General features: G+C 34.2%; 1 pseudogene; it reads left to right on the forward strand.

Annotated features, from left to right (window-relative positions):
* The first annotated feature begins 856 nt into the window (after positions 1–856).
* On the forward strand, positions 857–12,242 carry LOC128210665 (uncharacterized; annotated as a pseudogene).
* The last annotated feature ends 12,766 nt before the right edge of the window (positions 12,243–25,008 follow it).

Genomic DNA, 25,008 nt, shown 5'->3' on the forward strand with positions numbered 1-25,008 from the left:
CGCCTGTGCTTGATTCTCCTTCGGGTCGTAGTTGTCGGTTTTAGTGTCGTCTTTGTTGTAGTTAATGTTGTCTTCGGTGGTGAAGTTATGGTTGATGTTGTGGTTGTTCTTTCATTTGTCGGTATTCGTTGTGTGGCCAATGTAGTCGTTGACTCTTTGGTAGGTGTTAAAGGAATCGATGAACTGGTGACAAATGGTTCACAAACGTAGTTGCATTTGACATGACAGGGTGAACCAAGATGTTGATTTTGCTTCGTCGTGGTAGTTGTTGGTTTTGTTACTATCCTTGTGTCAATTGTTGTTGATTTCGTTTGTGGTAAAGAAGCAGTTGATTTTGTAGTTTGTTGATCGTCTGTCGAAGTAAGTTGTGTGATCAGTGTAGTCTTTGATATTCTAGTTGTTGGAGGTATAATTGAACTAGTGAAAAATGGTTCACAAACGATGCCGCACATCTTTATCTCGATGTCAGAGTTTGGTGGAAGATTACACGTCTGTAAACATACTGGCAAAGGGTGGTTCGATGGACAGCAAACGAAACGAAGCCGTTGTGTCAACGTATGTTGTGAACCTGAACACTTTGTACAGTCCCAAGGTAGCCAGCTACTCATGTTGCAGAAAAGCACAACTTCATCAAGGTGACCATATTTTATATGACAGGGCATTCCATGTAGTTGGGCTTGCTTTGGTATGGCAGTTGTTGGTTTCGTTGTCGCCCTTGTCATAGTTGCTGTTGTCAACGATGGTGGAGTAGTTGTGGATTTGGTTGTTGTTTGATATTTTGTTGAAGTTTGCTGCGTGGTCCGTGAAGTCGTTGACTCTATTGTTGTTTTTGAAGACATCGTTGAACTATTGAAAAATGGTTCACAAACGAAGCCGCACATCTTTGTCTCGCTGTCAGCGTTTGGTGGAAGACCACAATCTTGTAAACAAGCTTTCAAAGGATGATTGGCTGGACAGCAAACTGCTCGGAGGCGTCTTGTCAAAGTATGCTGTGAACCTGAACACTTTGCACAATCCCAAGGTAGCCAGCTACTCACTTGGCAGTAAGGCACAACTTCATGAAGAGAACCATAATTTATATTGCAGGGCACTCCAGCTTGCACTTGGCTTTGTTGCAGAAGAAAGAGCCACAGTATAAATTTCATGTTCGATCGTTTGTTGCGTTAAAATTATATATTAACCACTTGCTGGTAACTCTTGTATTTCAACCCTAATTGTGACACTACAAGTGAGTTTGTCTTTAACAAAGAGACATCTTAAAGAGAGGTTGAAAGATTAGGCACGATCATTTTGATTCCTTTCAACCAAATTAAAGCCAAAGACGTGATGTTTTATTAATATTCAGGATTATCTTTTTAGGATTTTCTACGGTTGGATATTGACATTCTGTCTGATAAATGGTCAAACTGTAACAATCAGGCTTAAGTTTGTCCTTTGCTTTGTTTGTAGAATTTTAAAATAGGACTCGACTGAACTTTGTCCTGTTTATTTTTTTGTTTCAATTTTCCTAGTTTAACGTAGCTTATTTAAAACAATACTCAAATGAGATAGATATAGATTAGAAAGAATAATACAAAATCGGAATAAATGAAATCATAACTAGAAAAATAAACGAAATATTTAACAAGGAAATAAAATAAATATTCAATCTATCATTTAACCAATTACTCAAATATGAACTGAACAAACAAAATAAAAAAAAAACGTTAATTAACTATCAGTTTAATGAAATTATACACATATCAATGATTAAAAATTGAAACAAAACAAACAAATACATTAAAGAAAACATAAAAAAGAAATGAATGAATGGATGGATGAATGGATTACACATTAAAAAGATAAATAAAATACTTATCGAATACACTTAATACGTCATTTGTGAGGTTGTGTACGCACATTTGAGGATTGAAATACCTTATAGATGATAATTCAGTAAACCACTAACTGTGTTTCAAAATCAAGTATTTGGATCTCTGCACTGTTTTTTTTTTTATACGAGTGAATTGGATACTTTGTTTAATATAAGAATCCATTTTGTCGCTTTTGGACTGTTAACAACTGGCAAATGACTTAATGGAATCACTGAGACATGTCTGAGAACAAGGATAAGACTGTGAGGTTTCTTTATACAACCTTAAGGTTAAATTATTTGACCAAAGTAACACAAGAAAGGTACTAAACAAACTTTTTTTCTTTATGCTACAGTCTGGCGGTAATAGAAAATAAGGGTTCCTACCATTTCAAAAATTATCAGTTAAATATTGGGTCGCATTAAAACGAAATCAGATTAAATCATTGATCATAAAGTTTGCTTTAACGCATGTGTTTGAATAAACGTGTTGCCAAACAAGTGCATTTGCAATTTGTAATATATGGAAACCAACAGTCAGAACATTCAGAGCATATCTACATCTAAAGTCGCATTTAAATAATAAAGTTGTTTCTTTACAGAGTTTAAATATGCCATGTAAAATATATTTATAGTCCAATTTATGGCAAAATGGATTGAAGATAAATTTTGAATGTTCTCAAATTTGATTTCATTATCAAATATTCCAGAAAACCTGCATTTAACACCGTAGTTAAAGCATACTGAATTGCTTGATACATCTGGCTCTTGATTGACACTTGCTTTTAACGGAAGCAAACTTCCGCTCGTTGTTCATTTAAAATAAAAGATAAATCAAATATCATTTATTTTTTTAAGACATAAACCATTAGTCATGTTTATCGAAGTAAAAGCATTTTTCACTTTGTAATTAATCGAAACCAATTGTTAAATAAAACAAAACAAAAACACATGTAGTTTCGAAGACCCATACGATGCTCATATGGCATATTCTCCACCAGTCCACAATGTTTTATGCTTGATTTAATATTATCAAATTTAAACAGCAAAAATGCATACCAGATTTTGAAAGTAAACTTTGACAGGTGTTAATGCCAATATTTCTTAAAACACAGTTAACGGGTAGAGATCTAGATACAGCTTCAAAAAGGTTTCTGTTATTGAGAGAGTTTTAACATTTGAGTACTTCACTGTTGAATGATGCTCCAGGGCTACTAGATTAAGTCATCCCAGCACCCGGGCCAACTTTACCATACTAAAGATACAGTACGGTTATTAGTTCTCCATGCGGTATAAAAAACTATATTTCGTAAACGTTGCTTCTCTATCGGTCCATATAGTTCATTTAAATTCAAAAATTAAAATAACTGAAAACAAGAAGGCTATTGAACAATTCGTTTATTTCATTTATCAAGATGATATCATGCACACTCGAAAATCGGCCAGATGTGATCGACAATAACCCACCACGTAGGCCTACGTTGTGCGATAAGATCTTTTGATAATGAGTTTTGTATGATAAAGCATTTATTTATATTTATAGTTCATACTTAAACCATTTACAAGCGTGCTTACCCTGCAATAAAGTAAGCAAAATGTATAAAATCTAAGTCACCCAGTTGTTCGCATTCATAGGAATCATTCCAAGGTGCTGCGAAACTATTTCCTATGAAATAATACTAATTAATACTAGGCCAATATAACATGCTTACCAAGATATTCCTGTTTTCAAACGATGTCTTTCGAAATAAAATACAAAATAAGTTTTATACCTGTAGCAAGTATAGGCAGTTCAAACATCATGACTCTAAAATGCGCTGACGTTTCAAACGAGAGGGCCAAGATTGCCCTGTATCGCTTACCTGAGTAAAACTTTGTGCTGTAGACTTGTTGATAATGATTAGGCAATAACAGGGATTTGGCATCTTTGATGTATTATGCCCATTCACATTCTCACCAAATTTTGTGATGATTGGACAAATGCTTAAAAAGTTATTGATAGGACAAGAGCAATTTAAGGTATTTTTTAAGAAAAGCGCAATCTCTCTCTGGTAACTACAACAATTTTGCTAATTATCAAAAATGTTCATACAAAATCTGACCAATTTAAACCAAGGGTTCATAAGTAACTGATCGGACTATATACTACTACTATATACTACATGGTGCCTGTATCCCCTTCCATACACCAATAGGTGGAACTAGTGTATGTCCAAGTGTTTTTTAAACAAGCGTGTAAAAACATGACACATATGATTCTTTTTAAAAGATACAATGGGCAATAACTCTTACAATAATTAGTTTGGATTAATATAACTCGTCTAAAAATATCACAATTTACTGTGAATAAGTTCATAAAGTTTGAAGTTGGTAACTTCAATGATTTTAAAACCATAAAATAACAATTAAATAAAACACATGACCCATATTCGAAATTGACTTAAAAATTATCAAAACAACTTTTGACAAATTTATAGGAAATTTGGGCTGTAACCTCTAGATTGTTAACAAGGGTTTTCTATATTTGGGCTCTGTGACCTAGTGTTTGACCCCAGATGACCAATGTTCGAATTTGAGCTAGAAATCAACAAACAACCTTTCTGACAAATTTCCAGGATACTTGGGCTTAAAATGTTAACTCTAGAGTGTTATGACCTAGTTTGTTTACCTCAGATGACCCATACTAAAACTTGAGTCAACGAAACAACCTTTCTGGCAAATTTTCATAATGTTTGGACTGAAAAAGTACCTCTAGAGTGTAAACAAGATTTTTCTTTTTTTGGGTCATGTGACCTAGTTTTTCATCCCATATGACCCATATTCGAACTCGCCCGAATGAGTACTGGGACAAACATCCTGACTAAATTTCGTGACAATTGTGGCAAAAATGTAACCACTTAAGTGTTAACAAACTTGGTGTTGACGAACGACAGACGACGGACGGCGGACGACGGATATCCATCAATTCTTATAGCTCACCCTCAGCCTACGGCTAATGTGAGCTAAAAAAAAAGCTTCAGAACCTTATACAATGTTGAACATAGTTAAAAACAACAAGGTCATACTTCGGATTAAGGAAACAAAAGCCGGGAAACATCTTGTACAAATCTTGCAACTCATCTGTAAATTGTTGCACAATTGACATACGTGTTGTCGTACTGTCACAGAGTATGCGGATCGAAGCGGATCCATGCGACAATTATTCTCATAACATTGTTATGGTATGCCCTGTTACGAGTAACCTTGAGTTTAAGCATTTATTTAAAATGCTGTTAAATTGGGATGATTACTGTGGGAGCCATATACTATTTTCGATTAAATTAAATAAACGTTATTGTTTTTACATTGTATTTGAAGATTAAATCGTTAATGCCTCTCCATATATCGCACTTAGTGGCAGTTATTTTCATACTGATAATGACGCAATATATCACGTCATATCGTATACACTTATATCTAATCGTACTTAATCGTTCAAATTATTCAACAACTCAATAACTATACCGATGCCGTTCAGTTTTATATCAACCTTAACGCACATCAAGTAAATGGACCCATATAGTACAGACTTCTATCAACTCATACACATATAAAGTAGCTGGACCCATATGGTACATTTTCTTATAAACTCATAAAACAGAAAATGAACCAATTTCGTACAATCTCTTATAAACTCATTCAAACAAATAGTTACTGAGTTCATATCATAAATATTTTAATCTCCAGTAAACTCATGATATCACGCTAAAACTGGACCCATACGTATGTGAAAAACGACAGAAACAAGCTCAGTACCAAAACGTGTAAACATAAACCCGGCTTAATGGCACTGGGTAAACGCCAAAGACATAGAACACACACAAAATATTACAAACAAAAACATGGAAGAACAGCACAAAACTCCACAAACATTTCTAACAATGTCCTATAACCTTATGCAAGAACGCAGGAACTTGACCCATATCGAATAATCCCCTATAATCTCAAACAAACACGCAGATATTGGCCAAATATCGTACAATCTTATGTAAACTCATGCAAACACGCATAAACTGGACCAGTAGGTTACAATCTTCTGCAAAGGCATACAAACACGCAGAAACTGGACATATACTGTACAATCTCCTATACACCCACCAATCATGGACCAATATGGTACAATATCCTATAAACTCATGCCAGCACGCAATTGAACCCATATCGTACACTAGCTCTTAAACTCATTCAAACACGCATTAACCGGACATATACCGTACATTCTCCTATAAACTCATACAAGTGCGCAATAACGGGACATACATATTCGTTTGTCAATTTACCATTTTGCACGCTAGATAACATTGTTTTCTAGTCCTTCACTACCCACAACACCAGATATTGAGAGAAAGCTCAACCTGTCAACTTAACATGAAATAACGTTTGATAAAAGTCCGTATAGGTATCCTATAGGGTGATGGCATTTTTTAAATATATTTTTCAATGCGTCAGCAATTTTTTGACGCTTTTTCGACTTGGGCATTTGTGGCCTCGTAACTATTATTTAAAGACGTATTCTTTACAGATAATATTTATTATCTTTATCTAAATCATATGTTTGTTTTTTTGTTTCTTTTAATAGATAATTTAAAATAAGTTAAACATGATAATGCTTTCAAAATGTTGCATTAACTTATAGGCTATTGTGTGCGCTTTAAAGATTGTATTTAACACCACCCATTTATACGGTATGACAAAAGTGTTCGCATTTATCTCGAGTATTTCTGTGGCTATTTCTAGTGAGTTCCTTAAAGATGTGTATGTGACTTGTTAGGAGAACTATCTCCAACGTATTATATGGAAAAAAATAATGTCATGATTTATATATTTTCCATCATTTATATGTATTTAATTAATAGAAACACATCTGCCATTTCCATCGAAATAATCTAAACGTAAGATTAATGAATATAAAAAATAACTATTATTTATCGTTGTGTTTTAATGTGTTATTGATTTGTTACTAAGTTCAAATTGATTCCAGTGAAGTGTATTATTGAATAAATGATTCCAAAGAGTAAAGTACTTATACTTAACTGCTAAATTAATATTACTACGCGATCTACATGCAGCGCAGACAAATGCAAAGCAATCTTATATTGTAACCGTCCACTTACATCGAGCTGTTTTTCGATGAAAAATGGCATAGATGTTCAGATTTTTGTTTAATTATGAATTTTCGCTAAATACGTAATCCACGAAGAGTCTTAAACCTATTACCATATGTATTTAAACAATACATTATTTAATGTTAGGAAATTTGAACATAATACCAATGATGTAAACAAATCAGAACAACCTTGGGATATATAATGCTAAAACATCAGGTCTATTATATATAATCACGATACAGAATGAGATCCTTCAAAGTACGGATTACCAGTAGTTCTCGCCATCCATGGACGCTATGTTTCTGCTTTTATGTGTTTTATAGTAGGTTCAAGATAAAAGGTAACACGTAATTTAAGAACGACAACTGTTTTCAGGTGAGAATTTCATAACATCTAGCTTCACACCTGGGGGGGGGGGGGCAGAGTATAAATTGTTGTGCAGAAAAGCAATTACTTGTGTAATCTGTGTACAATTGTATCAGTAATATTTAAACAACGTCTGCATCATTATATTACAACGAAGACCGTTAGTTTCGATTAAAATGGATGACTTTTCAAACTTTAAAGAAAATGTTAAACATCTGTGCTCGCAATTACAATGAGTTCATCCATCGACTCGAAACATGCAGTGGATAATGAAATCCAACATAAGAAATCAACAATATGTACGTATGTTATGATACATATGATACACTTATAGTTTAATATAATGGCTAGTAAAGATGCGGTTGAAACTTGCGAGAGGTTTTATTTTCCCAGACTCATTTTTAGTTCGGATGTTTGAAATATTTTTTTATCCAAACGTGCATTATGACTTTGACGGATCAATGCCCATGAAACATAAATAAAATATAATCAAATTTTACGGTTAGATCTTTATACCGATGAGAAATCAAAACACGAACATAAAACAACAATGATTGTGATATATGACTCGCTTAAACAAGAATAAAAGGAGGTCAATAGAAATATGATTGGAATAAATGCTTAATCATGGCGTGATTATCTGTTGATTTTCATGAAATCAAACCTTGATCAGTAATATGCACAGGGGTATAGATGTCCGCCTCTTACCATATCGGTTATCTCTTTGATCCCTATTAGGGGTACTTTGTACCTTTCACAGATGACACACGTACTGGTTTTCTCAAAGGAAACTGATTAGAAGGTGATTTATATCAGCCTACACATGTCTTGATAATCAAGCTAAATAAATTAGTATATATGAACTTAACAATGATGCTAACACTATCCATTTATCAACACCAAAGTGACCTGATCCGATTTCTAGAGCCGACTGAGAGTGCGATTAAATAAGAGGTTTTTTTACCTAGTATTTCCCTATTTCAAATTGTATTTTAACAAGTATTGATAAAACTAAACAACGGTTAACATAAAAAAATGATATCAGACAATGCATGATTTTGGTTTTCACGCTTAAGATATTGTTGGTTCAATATTAATACTCTCATTATTACACGGTCTGTAAACATGGATGTCAACAAGCAGGTTGGGTCTGTTTGCCATTTGTCTGTTTTGTTACACAAATGAGATGTACACGCCAGAATCAGGTAATAGCACAGTGTCATGTAGTATGAACCAATATCCTAGCCCGAGACATGTTTTAGGGACGAACATAGCTAACGGTTCGCACTACCCATCACAAACCATGTTTGCCTCAATTTCATGCTGTTGGTCGCCGCAAATATTGGGCGTCGGAGCTTGTGAGTTAGACGTAATCCAAGGGTTTACAAACATTCGCAAAACAATACCCATCTTGAATTGGAATCGATTTTCATAAAGTTGTCATAAGTTACTTACCATGGAAGTAAAACTTGAAAAGAAATATATCAACCAAATATCAACGCTAATTATAATCGCAAATGAATTCTTGAAGCAGTACATATCTGAAATATATTATTCTAACGTATTTATTTGTGCTGGCGTCATATCATAACAAGTATCAGCAAGTATCAGGTTACCGACAACTTGATTATATTCCTTCATATCCTGAAGTATTTTAGATTTTCGCATGAAATAAAACTATCAATTCAAGTGATTCACGACCCCTAACATCATATACATCATAGAAGTACTTCTTGTGTACTTAACACTAAACAACATTAGAAATACGTTTCTTAATAAAAAAATGAAGTAAGTTGAATATAACCACGATGTATTCGATAAAGTTACGCAAATTCTGCATATGAAAACAAAACTTGCGATGAAAACATAGACATATAGACCGAATAGCATGGTAAGCCTGTTTTCTAAACCACAAGCAATTGACTTGCGATATTTAACCATGCACATTCGCAGTCATATGAGTCGTCAATTCCGAAATGATGTTTTTTTCCTTACATACATGTAAGGAAAAAACACCAATTCGGAAATGATGTTCAAATGATGTCAGAAAACGAACAGGTAAGGCATATGATAAAAATGGATGTTGGTACTGAATCTTTATCCGAGAGTAAGTAATCGACTCTTGTAGATTATGTATAGATTCTGATGTTATTCGGCTACACATGTTCGTGTCAAACTTAACCTTCCGGATCAAAAAGTACTAAAAACCTATTAAGTATCACCGAGGGCTATATACTATTAAATGCTTTATTGTCTGATTTTACATTGTGAAATCACGCGTAAACGAGAGCGAGATTTGGAGGTGAGATTTGACCCTCAGGGGGGTATCCATCTTTGTTTACACTCGATGTGACAGCTAATGCGAATCGTTACGCTCAAATGAACTATTCTTTTTCTCAAAATTCTTTAAGCAATATTGTTTTGTAGTGGATAAGAGTATTAACATAGGTTTCATGCGGTGCACTTTTTGTTTTTTCCTCCAAAATGGGGAAAAAGGACTTTTGTTGTGCAGAAGGTTGTAGTCATGAACGATCTCGCGGGGCAACATGCAGTTTCTTTAGAATTCCAGAAGAACCAAAGTTAAGGACCCTTTGGCTAAATAAAATTTCAAGAGTAGAAAAAGTGAACAAAATGGAAAGATTGTCACAAAGTTATGGACACCGAGCAAATCTTCTAAATTATGCAGCTGTCATTTTGAGGAACCACCATAGGCCAAGTTCAGGAAGAAAAGGTTCCAAATTCCATCCATCTTTTCCCATCGTCCTGCCAGCAGTAAGCCCAGTAGAAAAGCTCCTAAGGAGAGACAAGTCAGTAACCAGAATGTGAAAAGAGCCCTGTACACAACAGTACCGATTGTAAGTCATATGTATTGTGATTGAAATGTAAATATGAAGATTAATAATCATCATTTTCTGTCTTAAAGCTGCACACTCACAGATGTACTGTTTTGAAACAAAGTGTTCTAATTGTTTTGGAATTGAGCCAATGTTGGTGCAAATGTCTGGACAAGATGATATGAGACTGCTGACAAAAGATCTGATCAGCTATGTTTTCATATTTACGACCGTAAATCGATGTTTCAAGGGTACCACATCAAAGCACTTAGAAAAAATAATTGACTGAATGATACTTGAACGTTTCATCTCTGTTGCAGTGCACTCCTGAAAGAATTCCGTGTGAGCAGGGTCCTGTCATAGATGATGCAGGCATTGTGGACCGGGATTCCTGTGCAGATGTGGTAGTGCCAGACACAGCAGATATAATCACAGAGGTTAATTCTTACAAAATTAAGCTAAAAAAAAACCATTGTACTAGACACAAATACTGAAGAAATACAACCTTAGGCGTAACTGCCTAAGTATTTATTTCAAATTATATACAAGTAGTCTAAGGCACAAAATATAGGTGGATGCAAAAATAATGAAACACAAATAAAAAGATATCATTGATATCTAATGTGTTATACATAATAATACATTAAAAGAATAAATATGCAGCAATCTATAATGTGCCCCTTAAAGAGCAGTACTCAGTATTGTACTTAACATGCACTGCATTCATGACATGTAAATGATTTGTTCACTTTAAACTCTAAACATATACTGATCAAATGAACAGTTGTACTACACTTTGATGGTTTAAATCTTGGTCAGTGACAAATTTAAAGCTGAACCATATACATTTACATATTCCATGAAAATTATAAAAGTATTATCTTGAATTACCTTGCTATTATTGAAAATGTTTCAGGCAGTGCAGTTGGCGGGTCATGACTACCTCAACACTGAGGAAGATAAGGAGTCCTTCAAGCTACTAGAAAGCAATAAAGACTTGGCCGGTGTCATCCAAGAAAGAGAAAGACTACAGACATGTGAATATGACCTGAAAAAACTGAAGGCTTTTGGACAAGTATTAGAGGTGAATGAATTGAGAAACAATGACAAGCTGTTCGCTATTGCACAGGACTTAAAGTTGAGGTCTTTGATTCACTGTACAAATAGTTGGAGCCAAAAGCAAAAGTTCTCAAGTACCCACAAGGCGAAAGGACAAAAGCATACAATAATCATGCCGAAAACTACAAGCGAAAGCCAGGAAAAGCCAGACAAACATCCCTTGAGCAAGAGATGTTCTTCACTCTAGTTAAATTAAAACTTGGTTTGCAGACTATGGACTGTTCAATGCGGTTTGGCATGTCCACTGCAAGATGCAGTGTTATTTTCACTGCATGGGTGACATTATTATCTCAGGAACTAGAAAAAAATATGCAAGATGCCACCAACCACAGAATGTGACAACATGTACAACGCGAAGTGTTTTAATGAGTTCAAGAACTTGAGAGTAATTGTAGACTGTACAGAACTGTTCTCTGAAACCCCTTCATCTGTTGGTGCTCACAAACGATTTCATTCAAACACCACTCAACTGTTAAGTTCCTTGTAGACATGAATACATATATGAGTGCTATAACGTACATTTCTGTGATGCATGGTGGTAGATCAAGGGACAAGTTCATAACTGTAGGGGCTGATGACCTACTTTTTAGCTTAAATCCAGGAGAAAAGGTTATGGCAGACCGTGGCTTCACTATCCAGGATTGCCTTCCCTCAGGTGTTAAACTGGTAATACCGTCATTTAAACATAAGGACAAATCACAGTTTAAAAAGGATGAACTACATAAGAACAAGAAGATCTCTGAAGCCCGGGTTCATATCGAAAAAGCAATTCGAAGAATTAAACAATTCAATATCCTCAGACAAGAAGTGAAACTGTCTCAGGTGGATGTGTTTGATCCCATTTTCAAGGCTTGTGGGCATCTGGTTAATTTCCAGGACCCTTTCTTGAAAGTTAAAGATGAGAGATACGGATTATGTTTATAATGTTTATAATACTTTTGATAGAATGGTTGAAGTCATCAGGCGATGTTCTTTACTTTAGATCCAATCTGAAATAGTGTTCCAAGTGCTATATGTATGGTGTAAATGCTCAAATTACTACATTTTGTATGTTGGAAATGCTCAAAGTACTATATTTTGTATGTTTGAATGCTCAAAGAACTATATGTATGCTGTTAATGCTCAGCTTTTTTGTCAGACTTTTAAAAGTGTACCATGTCACACATTAATCTCATCAAATATTGTAAAAAAAAAAGTAATCACTTGCTTGAGATTCAGTTTGAAACAGTGCTTAAAGTACTATGCCATTTATTATTTGATATGTGCTGTTCTATTGTTACTTATAGTGAACCATGCCAAATATTGATCTCACATGCAATTGATGCAATAGTCATATTTTTGTAAATGACTTTCTAATGTGGAAAATGTTGATCATTTCAAACCTTTTTTCATAAACCGGTAAGACTACATGTAATTATATATGGTCAATAATTCCACCACCAGTACCAAAAAGTGCAATTGTTTGGACTGTGACTACATGCACATGTGATAAGATATATTAATTCACATCAGTTACATTTTAATGGTTGATATTAACTTCAACAATTAGAGGCATATTTATGTTTACTTTTGTTTTAATATTTCAAATTTTATTAATATCCCTGTATAATTCCATCCACGTTGATTGTCCTAGGTCTTTATCAATATGCACACATATGCCTTAATTGCAGACCATATGCATTATTGATAAACTGATGAACCTTTTTGCTGTTTCATACACCATTAAATTTCAAAAATATTTGTTTTTCTTGTACATTAGATCCATTTGAAGGCCAGGTACATTGTAGTTTATTTATTTACTGAAGTTTTTAATACATGTGTTGAAATGAGTTTATGACTTTAACTAATATGAGTGATTATGACTTTTGCCGTGGCACATTTCCATAGACATTGGTAAAATACCAAGTTCTACCAGTCCTAGTTCAAATGTCCATAAGATTTCCCAATAAAAACTGTAAGTGTAAGATGGTGGCCTTTGACCCCTCAATATTGTGACTATTACTTGTGCAATAGTCAAATGGTAAATGTTTGCAATATAATTATGGCTTCTACAAAGTTTATGAATTATTTTATTAATAGTCAAGACAAAAATAAAATGGAAATATAATGACAAGTGTGAAACAAAATTGAAGCACATTTTTCAGAATGAAACTGTCAGTCTCTGTACACTACTACACTTAAAAACGTATGTCATCTTATAATGTCATCCATTTCTTAAATGAAAAGATGTGGTCACTATTGCAATCACATGACAATGTCACAGTTGCAAACACATGGAGGGCAGTACCAAGTTGGTTCCATATCCAGTTCTGGATCTGTAGAGAAATTTACACATTTCCAATGGAACCATTTCCCACACTTGCATGGGCATTCACAGTTTATGCTGGCTTCATTGTCATTGCATACAATTTCTTCCAGGATCTGGCCACATTTGCCACAGGGAAAGCGCCTAGTGCGTTCACTGATTGCTGACTGGACATTGTTGCGGCCTGCTTGAATGTCACATAGTGGATTTTTGGTTGCCATTTTCACATACACATAATCTATGCAAAAATCCAATAGGGCATCCGCCATGTTTTGCCAATACGGATCATCAAACTCAACCTTTATCACCACAATGTTAGTCCCATCAAATACAACTAAGTCGCACTTGTGTATTCCAGTGACGCCAATCTGTCCCTGGATTTGGTCATAGTATGTATTTCCTGTGGTCTTTAATTTTAGGATTCCATTTTCATCTTTAGTGATGAAGTCTAAACTGTCTATCTTCCTAGACTTGTCCACGAATGTGAAGGGGCATTTGATTTCCACCAGCCGTTTGCCATGGCAAGCACATTTAAAAATCCTGTCTGGCGAGGCTCCCAGATACTCAAATGACTTGCAAATGTGAAGTCCACATGTGCAACAGTTAACATGGTCTGTTGTCATCTTGTCTACATATAGAGATGCTGCATGTGGCTCTTGTCTGTTCCCATACCTCGTTGCCTTGTTACCTTTGAAGTTGGACCCATTAATCAGCATGTCCACAAGATTATCTGTCGCACTGTTTTCGCCTTTCTTCAGCACTTTTTTCGAGTGACTAATTAAAAGCAGTTATTATTCCTTGCCTATACCTAAGCCAGTGTGCTGATTCTTTTTGCTTTCCCGTAATGACCTCGATTGATTTTTTTCCTTATTTGTATATGTCACCAGATCACTAGTTGATGCCAGTTTTAGTTTGTCTTTAAGTGTTATTGGGATGTTTTCAGTCTTGACTGAAATGTCTCTAGTTGGTACCAACACAGGATTGTCATCAGATACAACGCCTGGTAGAAATGTGGGACCTTTCGGTATAGCACGTCTATCTCCATCATTTGCTTTGTACTTCTGTGTTATGGCTGGTGCTACTGCTTGCACCCAGGGAAGATTAGGGCATTGCAAGCTCAATGTGTGATGCAGAAGTGTGAGACTGTCAAAGTCTACTGTGCGAACTGCGGGAAGAAGAGGTTCATAGTCTGTTACATTGAACTTTTTTCCTGTCTAAATTTTCCTGGGACATTATTTTTAAAAACAACGTCTTTAATTGGTTTGGGATCAATTTTAGGTCCTTTGGGAACAGTCCACCGATACAGTTTTTCTGTAAGTCCTTCATTATCTGGTAGATCGCGAGGTCCTCTTGCCACAAAATCTTCAACACCGAAGAGCTGACCAGCTATGTGACTGCATGTCTCACCCAATCCAGCAATACATGTACAAGCTGCTCCCACAGGTGCACCATTGTCATTCAATACAACTGTCACAGAGTTATTGTGTACCACTAGTATCCCCAGATGGATTCGCAAGGCACTGAACCGCACAGAAGTGGTCAATATTGTCTAAACCATTGAACATATAACCACTGATGTGGCCTGATTCCCATAAGTCATATGCTCTCAAGGCCTTGTAGGAACGGAGTGTCTCGTCGGTGTACTTCTCGAACGCTCCAGCGGTGACTGTTGCTGCGATGTCATGAAAGGCTGACATATACCTCTTAATACTCTCCAGAGTCACATGCGGGACTCGACGAATGTCCTTAACCCATCCTTCGCGTAAGGACTGGATCTCTTTCATGGTGTGTAAGAAATAATCACTGTCACCTCCATCAGCTAGCTTATAATAAAGCTAGCTGTTGTTCTATCAATTAATCATAAATTGTCAAACAATCTACTTATGAAAAGTATGCATCATTCAACAATTACAAATCAAACAATGCCTGATTGACAGTAAACAGATGGACGCTGGATCAATGTTACAATAATAATATACTATGCCATGTGCACAGAATTCTGGTCAAAACTGGAATTGTACCTAAACAACAAAGTTCACACTTAATCAGGCTGCCTCAGAAACTTCTACAGAAATTGGCCATGATTAGTTACTAAAATAGTTTGATGAATATGAATGACAAACATAATTTCGATACATATTCGAATAATTCGGTTGACTTCGTAAGAAAAATTCCCCACCCACTTTTTCAGTAAGCGGATAGTTTGTTTACAAATATAACGCAATATAAACTAAATATATAAATATATGATGCTTAAAATATGAACTAAGGTGCTTACATTTAATTCCTTTTCATCGTTTTCTCGTTTTCTTTTCTTTGACATGTTGTATTGGTTTTTTTTCACTTGCAAATTCGATTGTTTACCTAAGCGTGTAATGGGGAATATGCGCGCGCACCCCCTGACGTAGGTACGTCGAGGTAATGAGAAAAGTGTAAAAAGGGTCAATAAAGCTGTTTATTTCGGGTTGTGGTTTAAGCGTATGAGCAATATCAATCGTGATTATTTGTAATTACGGGGAAATTATAAATTGAACCCGAATGCGTCATATCATTTATCTAGATTGTTTTAATCTAAATTCAGATCTTTCATGATGCTTCCCATGTTAAGTATCACTCTTTAGTTAGAATTATAAAGAGGAGTGAATGAAAATGTCGGCGAAACATACATTAAACTTAGAAAAGTCACCGGTCTTGTTACATTGGAAGCGAACTTTAGTTTGGTCCACATTTAAACTTTACTTTATCCTAAAAAATGAAGACCTTGTATGAATAATTTGAAAAGAGCTGAAAATGTCGGATTTCTGTCACCGGAATAAGTATATTGAGGAATCAAGTTGACCTTAAGAATAAGACGATATGTCAGATACATTGCTGCCTGTATGCATAGCATGTTTTATTTTCTAATAATTAACATATCGTGACCTTGGACAAGTAGTGGATGACTTGGATTAACTCTCATGAATATGTCTTACGAAAAACGAAGACATAACGGCAATGAACAAATGGTTGAAACTTAGGTTTTAGTTATTTAATTTTTGCTCAATAATCCTGTGCACAGTTATTGACAAACACGTGCATTCTGAAGTAATGTTTTTCGCCATGTCCTGATAAAACATATGAATATGAACACATCATATATTATACATGAAAAAGTTATTGATATATTTAGTCTAAGGAAAACGCATACTATATTTCCTGTTTAACACGTTTAAAGGTTTTGGCTAAGTTCAATTTTGTTAATACCATTATGTTTTATGAGTTTCTGAAATATGATTGCATGATGAACTGAACAGTATATGCATTTTATGTATAGAATGAACTGATTGATTTAATTTAACGAAGTTATATGTTTACATCTAAAGCATAAACATTAATTTTAATAATTCAATACATTGTGTAGTTTCTGTTTATTATAGTAATCGTTTTATCTGTGTGCATACTCATATAGTTTTATTTCAAAAATTACAGTTCAGTTTAAGAACGTTTTTTATTGATTGGAATAAAACACACAATTATCGAGAGGGAAGTTTAAGAATCGCAACTTTCTCGTCACCTCTATGATACACTTTTGAACAAATTCAACATCAACATAATCAATAAGCCTAGGTTGAAAACAGAGTAATACCTATGCTGGTTTGTGTCGATACATATGACTAAAGGTAGGATGACGATTTGCAGTGAAAGTAGGATGCCGATTTGAAGTGATAGTAGAATTCGTATGCCGTTTGAAATTCTATAGCATTTTCTTCGTTGCTTTAATTGGATAATTATTATGGTCTGGTCAAGTGAATTATACAAAAGATCTCATTTATGGCGACATGGACAAATTCTCAACATACTACATCATATCGAAAAGTTAATACTTAATTACAAATTAAACACAAAGCCCAATTCTTTCAATTCAAATCAGTCATAAATTGTAAAACAAAACATCGATATGGGTTAAAATGAACCGTTTTAATTAAACCGAGCTTGCCTTTTTATACCCATAATGTAAATCGTTCATCCTTCCGAAGGTTTTTTTCCAGAATGCATTTTTCTCCTGAAATGGTCCCTTAGCGGAACTGGTTTGTAGTTGACATTGATGTATTGAACTCGGATTGTATAAATTTAATCCCAGCTCATCTGTTTTCTGTTTTGTAATTTACTGTTATTTTTATGGATTTGTTTCTTAATTAAGAACCTAATACTAGTCAGAGAGCACATTTTAAAGACAGCTAAACACATTTGGCTAGGCTAGCTGTCGGATAGGCTTTGTTGTTGTGCTGAAGACGTTCCTTTTTTGGAAATTTATTTGAAACAGTATGATAGAAGACCTTTGGGCCTTATTTCGTTTTTAGACGTACGCATCGAACAGTCCCATACTCAATAGAATCAAATGATGTGCTTTGAAAATCCTGTTAAATAGTTTGTGACATTTAATAAGACCTAAGTAGGGTTTGAAATTAGATTTAAAATTTCAAAACCGATATATATATATATATATATATATATATATATATATATATATATATATATATATTGCAAGCAATTACTAAAAAGTATGTTTGCTTTGACGAGTTGTAATATAATTCAACACAGCTGTGAATTTAGCTGTTTAGAAGCGCAACAGTACAGGAAAGTACACTCGCGACTGACACGAGCAGTATACTAGAAGGAAAATCGTCAGACGTTGTGTTAGGTTTATTACGCATAAATCAGATGGCGACTGTCTAATTACCCCCCAGTCAATATCTGGACGCACGTATCCCCATCAAGTATGATACAAAATCATAACAAAATGCTATGTATGGACAAAACAGGACTCGGTTTAATGGATGGATCTTGATAAAAAGCTGTATACAGATCTGTTATAATCCAGACGTCCTTTACTACTACTAAGTGACTTTCCTTCTTCAATTATTTACTTTGGCTGGGAACAAAAATATAATACAGCCGTCACATTAAGTCGTATTGTGTATGTTATCAAGCTTTGAATACTTGTCAACTTTAGTCGCTAAGAACATTGAATAAATTATGAACTTGTTGACTGGATGCATGTCGTTCCAAATCAGTATTTAAAAACAAACAATTGTCTCAGAATCATGGCGATTATCCGCTAATTCGTCTGCCTAATTGGATAATGTAGTCATCGGAAGATGGCATTAAAACAAAACATTGCTTGTCTTAGAATTACCGTTGGGTTTTTGAAATTAAATTACCAGGTTGCGGAAATCGTCATTAGATAGTGGGCAAGGTTAATTTTACGTAATTTCGACAACTAAAAGTCAATTGCACAGGTTGATAAAATAAATGTTTGCCTTTTTGTCCGACGTTTGCCTTTTAAACAGGGTGTTAACTTAAATGTTGGTATACGGGGCCTGTATAACTGTCCAATACATATTATAAAACAAAGTTGGCCTACTGATTAATGTCTAGATTTAACAGTTTAGAAACATCATGATTTGTCTGTGTGGTATTTTACATAAAATTATGATACATATTATACAAAGTTTGGTGGAGACTGGATAGAAAATGCTCAAACTAATTTCAACCACTTGGTAATAAGAGGGCCATAAGCCAGGTTTGGTAAGGAATGTTTACGTAAAGCCGAGGTGAACGAGTGGACAACTGCATGTACGCCGCTTGTATCACACGCCACCATAGGTGAAGTTGTTCTGTAGTTCATACACTGGTATGCTTTATGCTAATTTTCGATTGTGACAAAAACTGTTGGCTCATAAGATCACTCTCGAGTCCGTTTCATGGGCAGATAACAGTTTTATGTCCTGTTTTGAGGCGCCATGAGAACGCCACCCCTTGAAGGGATCGAACCCGTAACCTTAGGGGAGAGAGGCGTTCACACTATATTATAAATAATGTTATCATAGGTATTTTTTGATGTCGTAATTCAGAGTGCATATTAATTAGATCAAATAGTTACCAATATGTTCTTAATACGAATAGATATGCGGTATTTATGATTTTCTTTTCCTCTAAACTTCCGAGCAGAGGATCTTTAGTAACTAAATATTATGTCTCAGACAATGCAAAGCTGTTTCTGGTTTAGCGGTCTTCCGACATCTAATATAATTATGATACTAAGAATTATGGTTTACGGGGAGAGATTCCGTTTGGCATAAACATTGATAATCTAATAACATCAATGATTATGGGAATTAAGGATGCTTGTATTTCTATTTGTGTTGCAAACAAACATCATTAACCGCTGATGGGGGCAAAATTCATCAATGTGTCGCATAGCAACTCGCTGAAAAGACGCAAAACAATTTCAGAAATGCTTGACTTAATGTTATTCGTGCCGTTCCTTTTTCTTCTTTGCTCTATCATTATATGGTAATAAAGTTTTCCCGTTTAAAGTACTTATCGGGTGTGATGTTAAACTCAAACTTAGTTGTTTGTTACTTGGTCGGTTGAGAAATAAAATGGTCAAGTTCTTTTTATAGTGTTTGCTATTACACTACCTTACTAGTGAGCTTGGTTGTCAATTTAGCTTAGTGAGTGTAAAATCAAAGTCACATATGCATTAATAGTTAAAAAAGTAGATCCTTTTGCAATATGACGTTATAAATACATACTACAAATAGCTTCTTTCAATTGTTGAATGGCAGCAGTCAACATGACAAAGTTAATTAATGATTATACATTATAACAAAATCGCCTCAGATGGTGGTTGGACCTCAGATAACACATTGGTCCATATAATCATTTGGTTGACTGTAATCTTACAAACAGAAAGCATTAAACATACACAAATAACATTCGCATCAGAATAAAGAATATCAGGAAATGATGGAGCTACCAAGAGTTTATTCATAAAGTTTTGTATCCAATATTATACCATACAATCTTTTTTACACAAGTTTCGTTACATAATCAATGACGATACAAATAAGCAGCCGATATAAAAATAGAAATAAAAATCATTTAAATATGTGACACACCGGTGTTAAAAAGCATGTCTTAATGTGACTACTAACCATCCGCCGAAATATTTTCATTTCTGCTGCATAACATCGCAATCCCATTTTAAAATCAAATTTCATGGTTGCCTCCGCACACTTTGCTTTGTGCAGCATCCGGTATTTCTATTATTATAACAGAAACAAATATATCATGATTATTTAGATAACATTCAAAGTGCAGATGTAATGCGCTTTACATTTGATGACATGATAACCAACGTTTTTTTTTTTTTAAATTTCAAAGATAATGCACACGGAGTATCTGATTGGTATTGTATAACGTTTGTTTTTCTTAAGAACATATAGCATTCCATTAGACATATGTTTATTGTCTTATCCATTACAAGCCAGACTGCAGTTGAAATGTTAATGTTTTCAAATTTCATTTGTTTATCAGGCCTTCGAAATCATGCATTAAACAACCTATTTTTAAGACCTTTTTATTGCTCGATAAAATATCTCAATGATATTACATGCAAATGAGAGATATCATGCATGTTTGTAAGCAGATGTGCACATTATTGTTTTATCCACGGTAACGCTGAAGATAAAACGGCACTGCTCGTGTGTTTCATGTCTATTAAGAGAAACATGCATTGGACAGTCAGATGAAGGGCATCTGCGTATTTGTTCTGGCATCACGCGTACCATGTTTTTAACGCATATTTTGATAGGATTTTAAGATTAAGTCAATGATTATAGGTTTTGCACGCCCCCGAAGTCAATAACGAATAAAACTGTACTCGACGTTTTTCATCGATCGACAAAGCAGTAAATAAATACAAAATTGATATTTTAATAATGATAAAGATTTCTGCCTATATCAAGTAAATGTCAAGTAAGTGGATTTTTTACTGTTTAATTAAAATAAATCTTCTTTTCCCATTGAAAGTAGAAGAAAGAGTTGTTCTTCGTATATGCTGATGCATGTGGTTCTGATTGTATTAAAAGACAATGCTAGCTAAAAGAGAAACATTATTAGTCAAACAGCATTTGAAGCCGCAAGAACATGCAGACACAAAGAGAGTAAAACATGATCGACAAAAAATAAAAGATATTAAATTTTCTTGATTTCAGTGTAAAATTGTATTAAAAAATATAGATTTTCTATGATCACGAGTGAAATAAAATACGATCTTATACTAAAATCAACAAACTTTCTTTTTCTTTCTGCTTTCTTTCGGAGTTTTATTGATATTTTAATCGATGTTTCTAAATACCGTGTTTATGCTACACTGCTACCCGTGGGATGCCCTCACGCAAAGATTTGATAGCTGATTACGTTGCTGTTATTTCTATTTCCGGCGCGTGGAAAAATAGTTCTCAAAGATTTGTTACAGTTTATTATTGACTTTTTTCAATTTAAACATGTAATATGATCATTCACCTGTGAACTTTTACAAATGCATTTATGTTCCAAATAATAACAGGTAATGCCGAAAGTATTTGTTTTAAATTGAACAGGGCATAAATACATGACAAAAATCACGCTGGTTCCCAATTGCTGTATGCAAATGCGAAATGAACGAACGTGTAAACAAAAACAAAAGTAAATAAACAAAAGATGTAATATAGTTTTAGAGTTTGTTTTATGATAAATGGGTATTCAGTTATCACTCACTGTCAGATATCAGTCTGAGTTGCTTGAAGACGGGTCGTTTTTCGAAATAAAAAGTAAAGACCACGCATGGTTGTTGGCAATGTTTGACAAGTTGGTAATATAAGCTACATAAAGTTTAAATATATATTTGGAAGATGATATCACATTTCATTGATATAATTCCATATTTCATCGAAAAGCATGAAAGAAACACGTATGATCATAGGTTGAAAATGATTAATTAAAATATGAGTAATTTTAAAACAAGTCTAAACAAATAATTGCAGGATTGTATATAGTTCAAACAAGAACAGTATTTCCATCCCCCATATAAATCAACCTAGTAATATAAATATTCTTTAATTATAGGTTTTTATACAGCGAACTTATTCCAAGGATTGGACAATTGGTTTTATTTGTCATAACTTGACTTTGATGGATTGAAAATGGCCAGCTTTTGGGTTGTTCATTTTGTTGATATTTATCAGATTTCACATAGGTTTTGTCTAACTGAAGACATTGTTATTGTTTTATTTTTTCTTGTATTCGGTATACACATGAAAAATGTATTTTAAAGGTATGCAGTCAGAAACATTTTTATTTCTTTAACAGGCTAAGCATGGGGATTCTTAATAAACGTATTTTGATGTAAAAATTTGATAAAATTAAAAATCAAAACAATCATAAAAAGGTTGAAAACAGGGTGATAGCAATTAATAATTAATAATTGTGTCAATACATACCATATGGCAAAAGGCAGGATGACAATTTACAGTGAAAGTAGGATGCCGATTTGAAGTGATTGTAGATTTCGTATGCCGTTTGAAATTTAATGGCAATTTCTTCAAGTAAATTATACAGAAAATCTCATTTATGGCAACATGCCCCTCAACATACTACAGCATCTAGAAAAGTAAATACTTAAATGTAGGATAGTGGTTTTGTAAATACAAAAAAAAATATTACTAATGAAACACAAAATCCATTTCTTTAAATTCAAAACAGTTAAAAATTGTAAAACAAGACATCGATATGCGTGAAAATGAACAGTTTTAATCAAGCCGAGCTTGCTTTCTAATAACCATAATGTAAATAGTTCAACCGTCCTAGGGTTTTTTTCCAGAACGCATTTCTCTCCTTGAACGATCCCTTAGCGGTATTGGTTGGTAGTTGACATTGATGTATTGAACTCGGATTGTATTAATTTAATCCCAGCTCATTTGTTTTCTGTTCAGTCATTTAATGTTATTTTCATGGATTTGTTTCTTAATTAAGAAACTAATACTAGTTAGAGAGCACATTTAAAGCACAATATAACATATTTTGCTAGGGATATATATGTCGGAGAACCTTTGTTGTTGTGCTGAAGACGTTCCTTTTTCTGGAAATGTATTTGTGACGGTATAATAGACGACCTTTACACCATATTTCGTTGTAGATGTATGCATATGCATTAAGTAACTTACTTGAAAGCGTTTTTCAAAGGTTGTGTTTTGTAAATCCTGTTATATACTTTGTGCCATTTAATAAGCCCTAAGTAGGGTTTGAGATTAGATTCATAATTTCAAAACCGGTATATATTGCCAGAAATTACTGAAAGGAACGGTTGCTTTGACGCATTTTAATATAATTTAACACAGCTGTGAATTTGTTGTTTAGAAGCGCAACAGTACAGGGTAAGTATACTCGCGACTGACTCTAGCAGTATAGAAGGAAAATCGTAAGACGTTGTGTTATGTTAATTACGTAAAATCAGATGGCGACTATCTAACTTGCTTCCCCTGTCAATATCTGGACGATCGTATTCCCATCAAGTATGAAACACTATCATAACATATGTGATGTTTGGACAAAAAAGGATTTGGTTAAATGGATGGATCTTGATAAAAAGCTGTATACTGATCTATTATAATCCAGACGTCCTTTATTGCTTCTAAGTGGCTTTCCCTACTTTAATTTGTTACTTAGGCTGGAAACAAGAAAGTACAGCTGTCACATTAAGTAGTAGTGTGTATAGAATGAAGCTCCAAATAATTGTCAAATCAACATGTTTTTTCTGTCGCTAAGAATATTGAATAAATTATGAACTCTTTGACTGGATGCATGTCGTTCCAGAATATTATTTAGAAGAAACAATTTTCTCAACATAATGGCGACTATTCGCTAATTCTGCATAATTGGACAAATTTGGTTTTATCCACTTGGTAATAAATGAGACATGAGGCAAGTGTGGTAAGGAATGTATACGGAATACCGAGGTGAGTGAGCGGACAACTGTATGTACGCCGCCTGCATTAGCGTCCACCATATGTGATCCAAAATTGATTCCCTAGTTCATACTCTGGTATGTTATATGCTCATTTATTCTAGCAATATTGTGGGAAGATGTCAAAGCTTATAAGGGCACTCTTGTGTCAGTTTCCTGACCAGTACCGTTTCCTTTTTGAGAGGCCATGAAAAGGTACCCCTGGTGGGGTCCCACAACTTCTTAGGTGAGAGGAGTTCGCACACTATAATTAATCATGTAATTATATGTATTACTTTGATGTCATAATGCAGAAAGCATATTATATCATAGAATTTTAAATATCTAGTTATGAATTAATAATACCGTACTCCACATGTTTCATTCCCTCTGATACTCCTATCATAATGTCTATAGTCTCTAAATATGATGTCTCAGACAGTGCAAAGCCGCTTCTGATTTAGCAATCTCCCTACATCTATTATAATAATGATATTCGGAATAATATTTTATGGGGAGAAATTCCCTTCGGCATAAACATTGATAATCTAATAACATCAAAGATAATGGGAATT

Source organism: Mya arenaria, chromosome 12, assembly GCF_026914265.1.
Source record: "Mya arenaria isolate MELC-2E11 chromosome 12, ASM2691426v1".
In the NCBI taxonomy this organism is placed as follows: Eukaryota; Metazoa; Mollusca; class Bivalvia; order Myida; family Myidae; genus Mya; species Mya arenaria.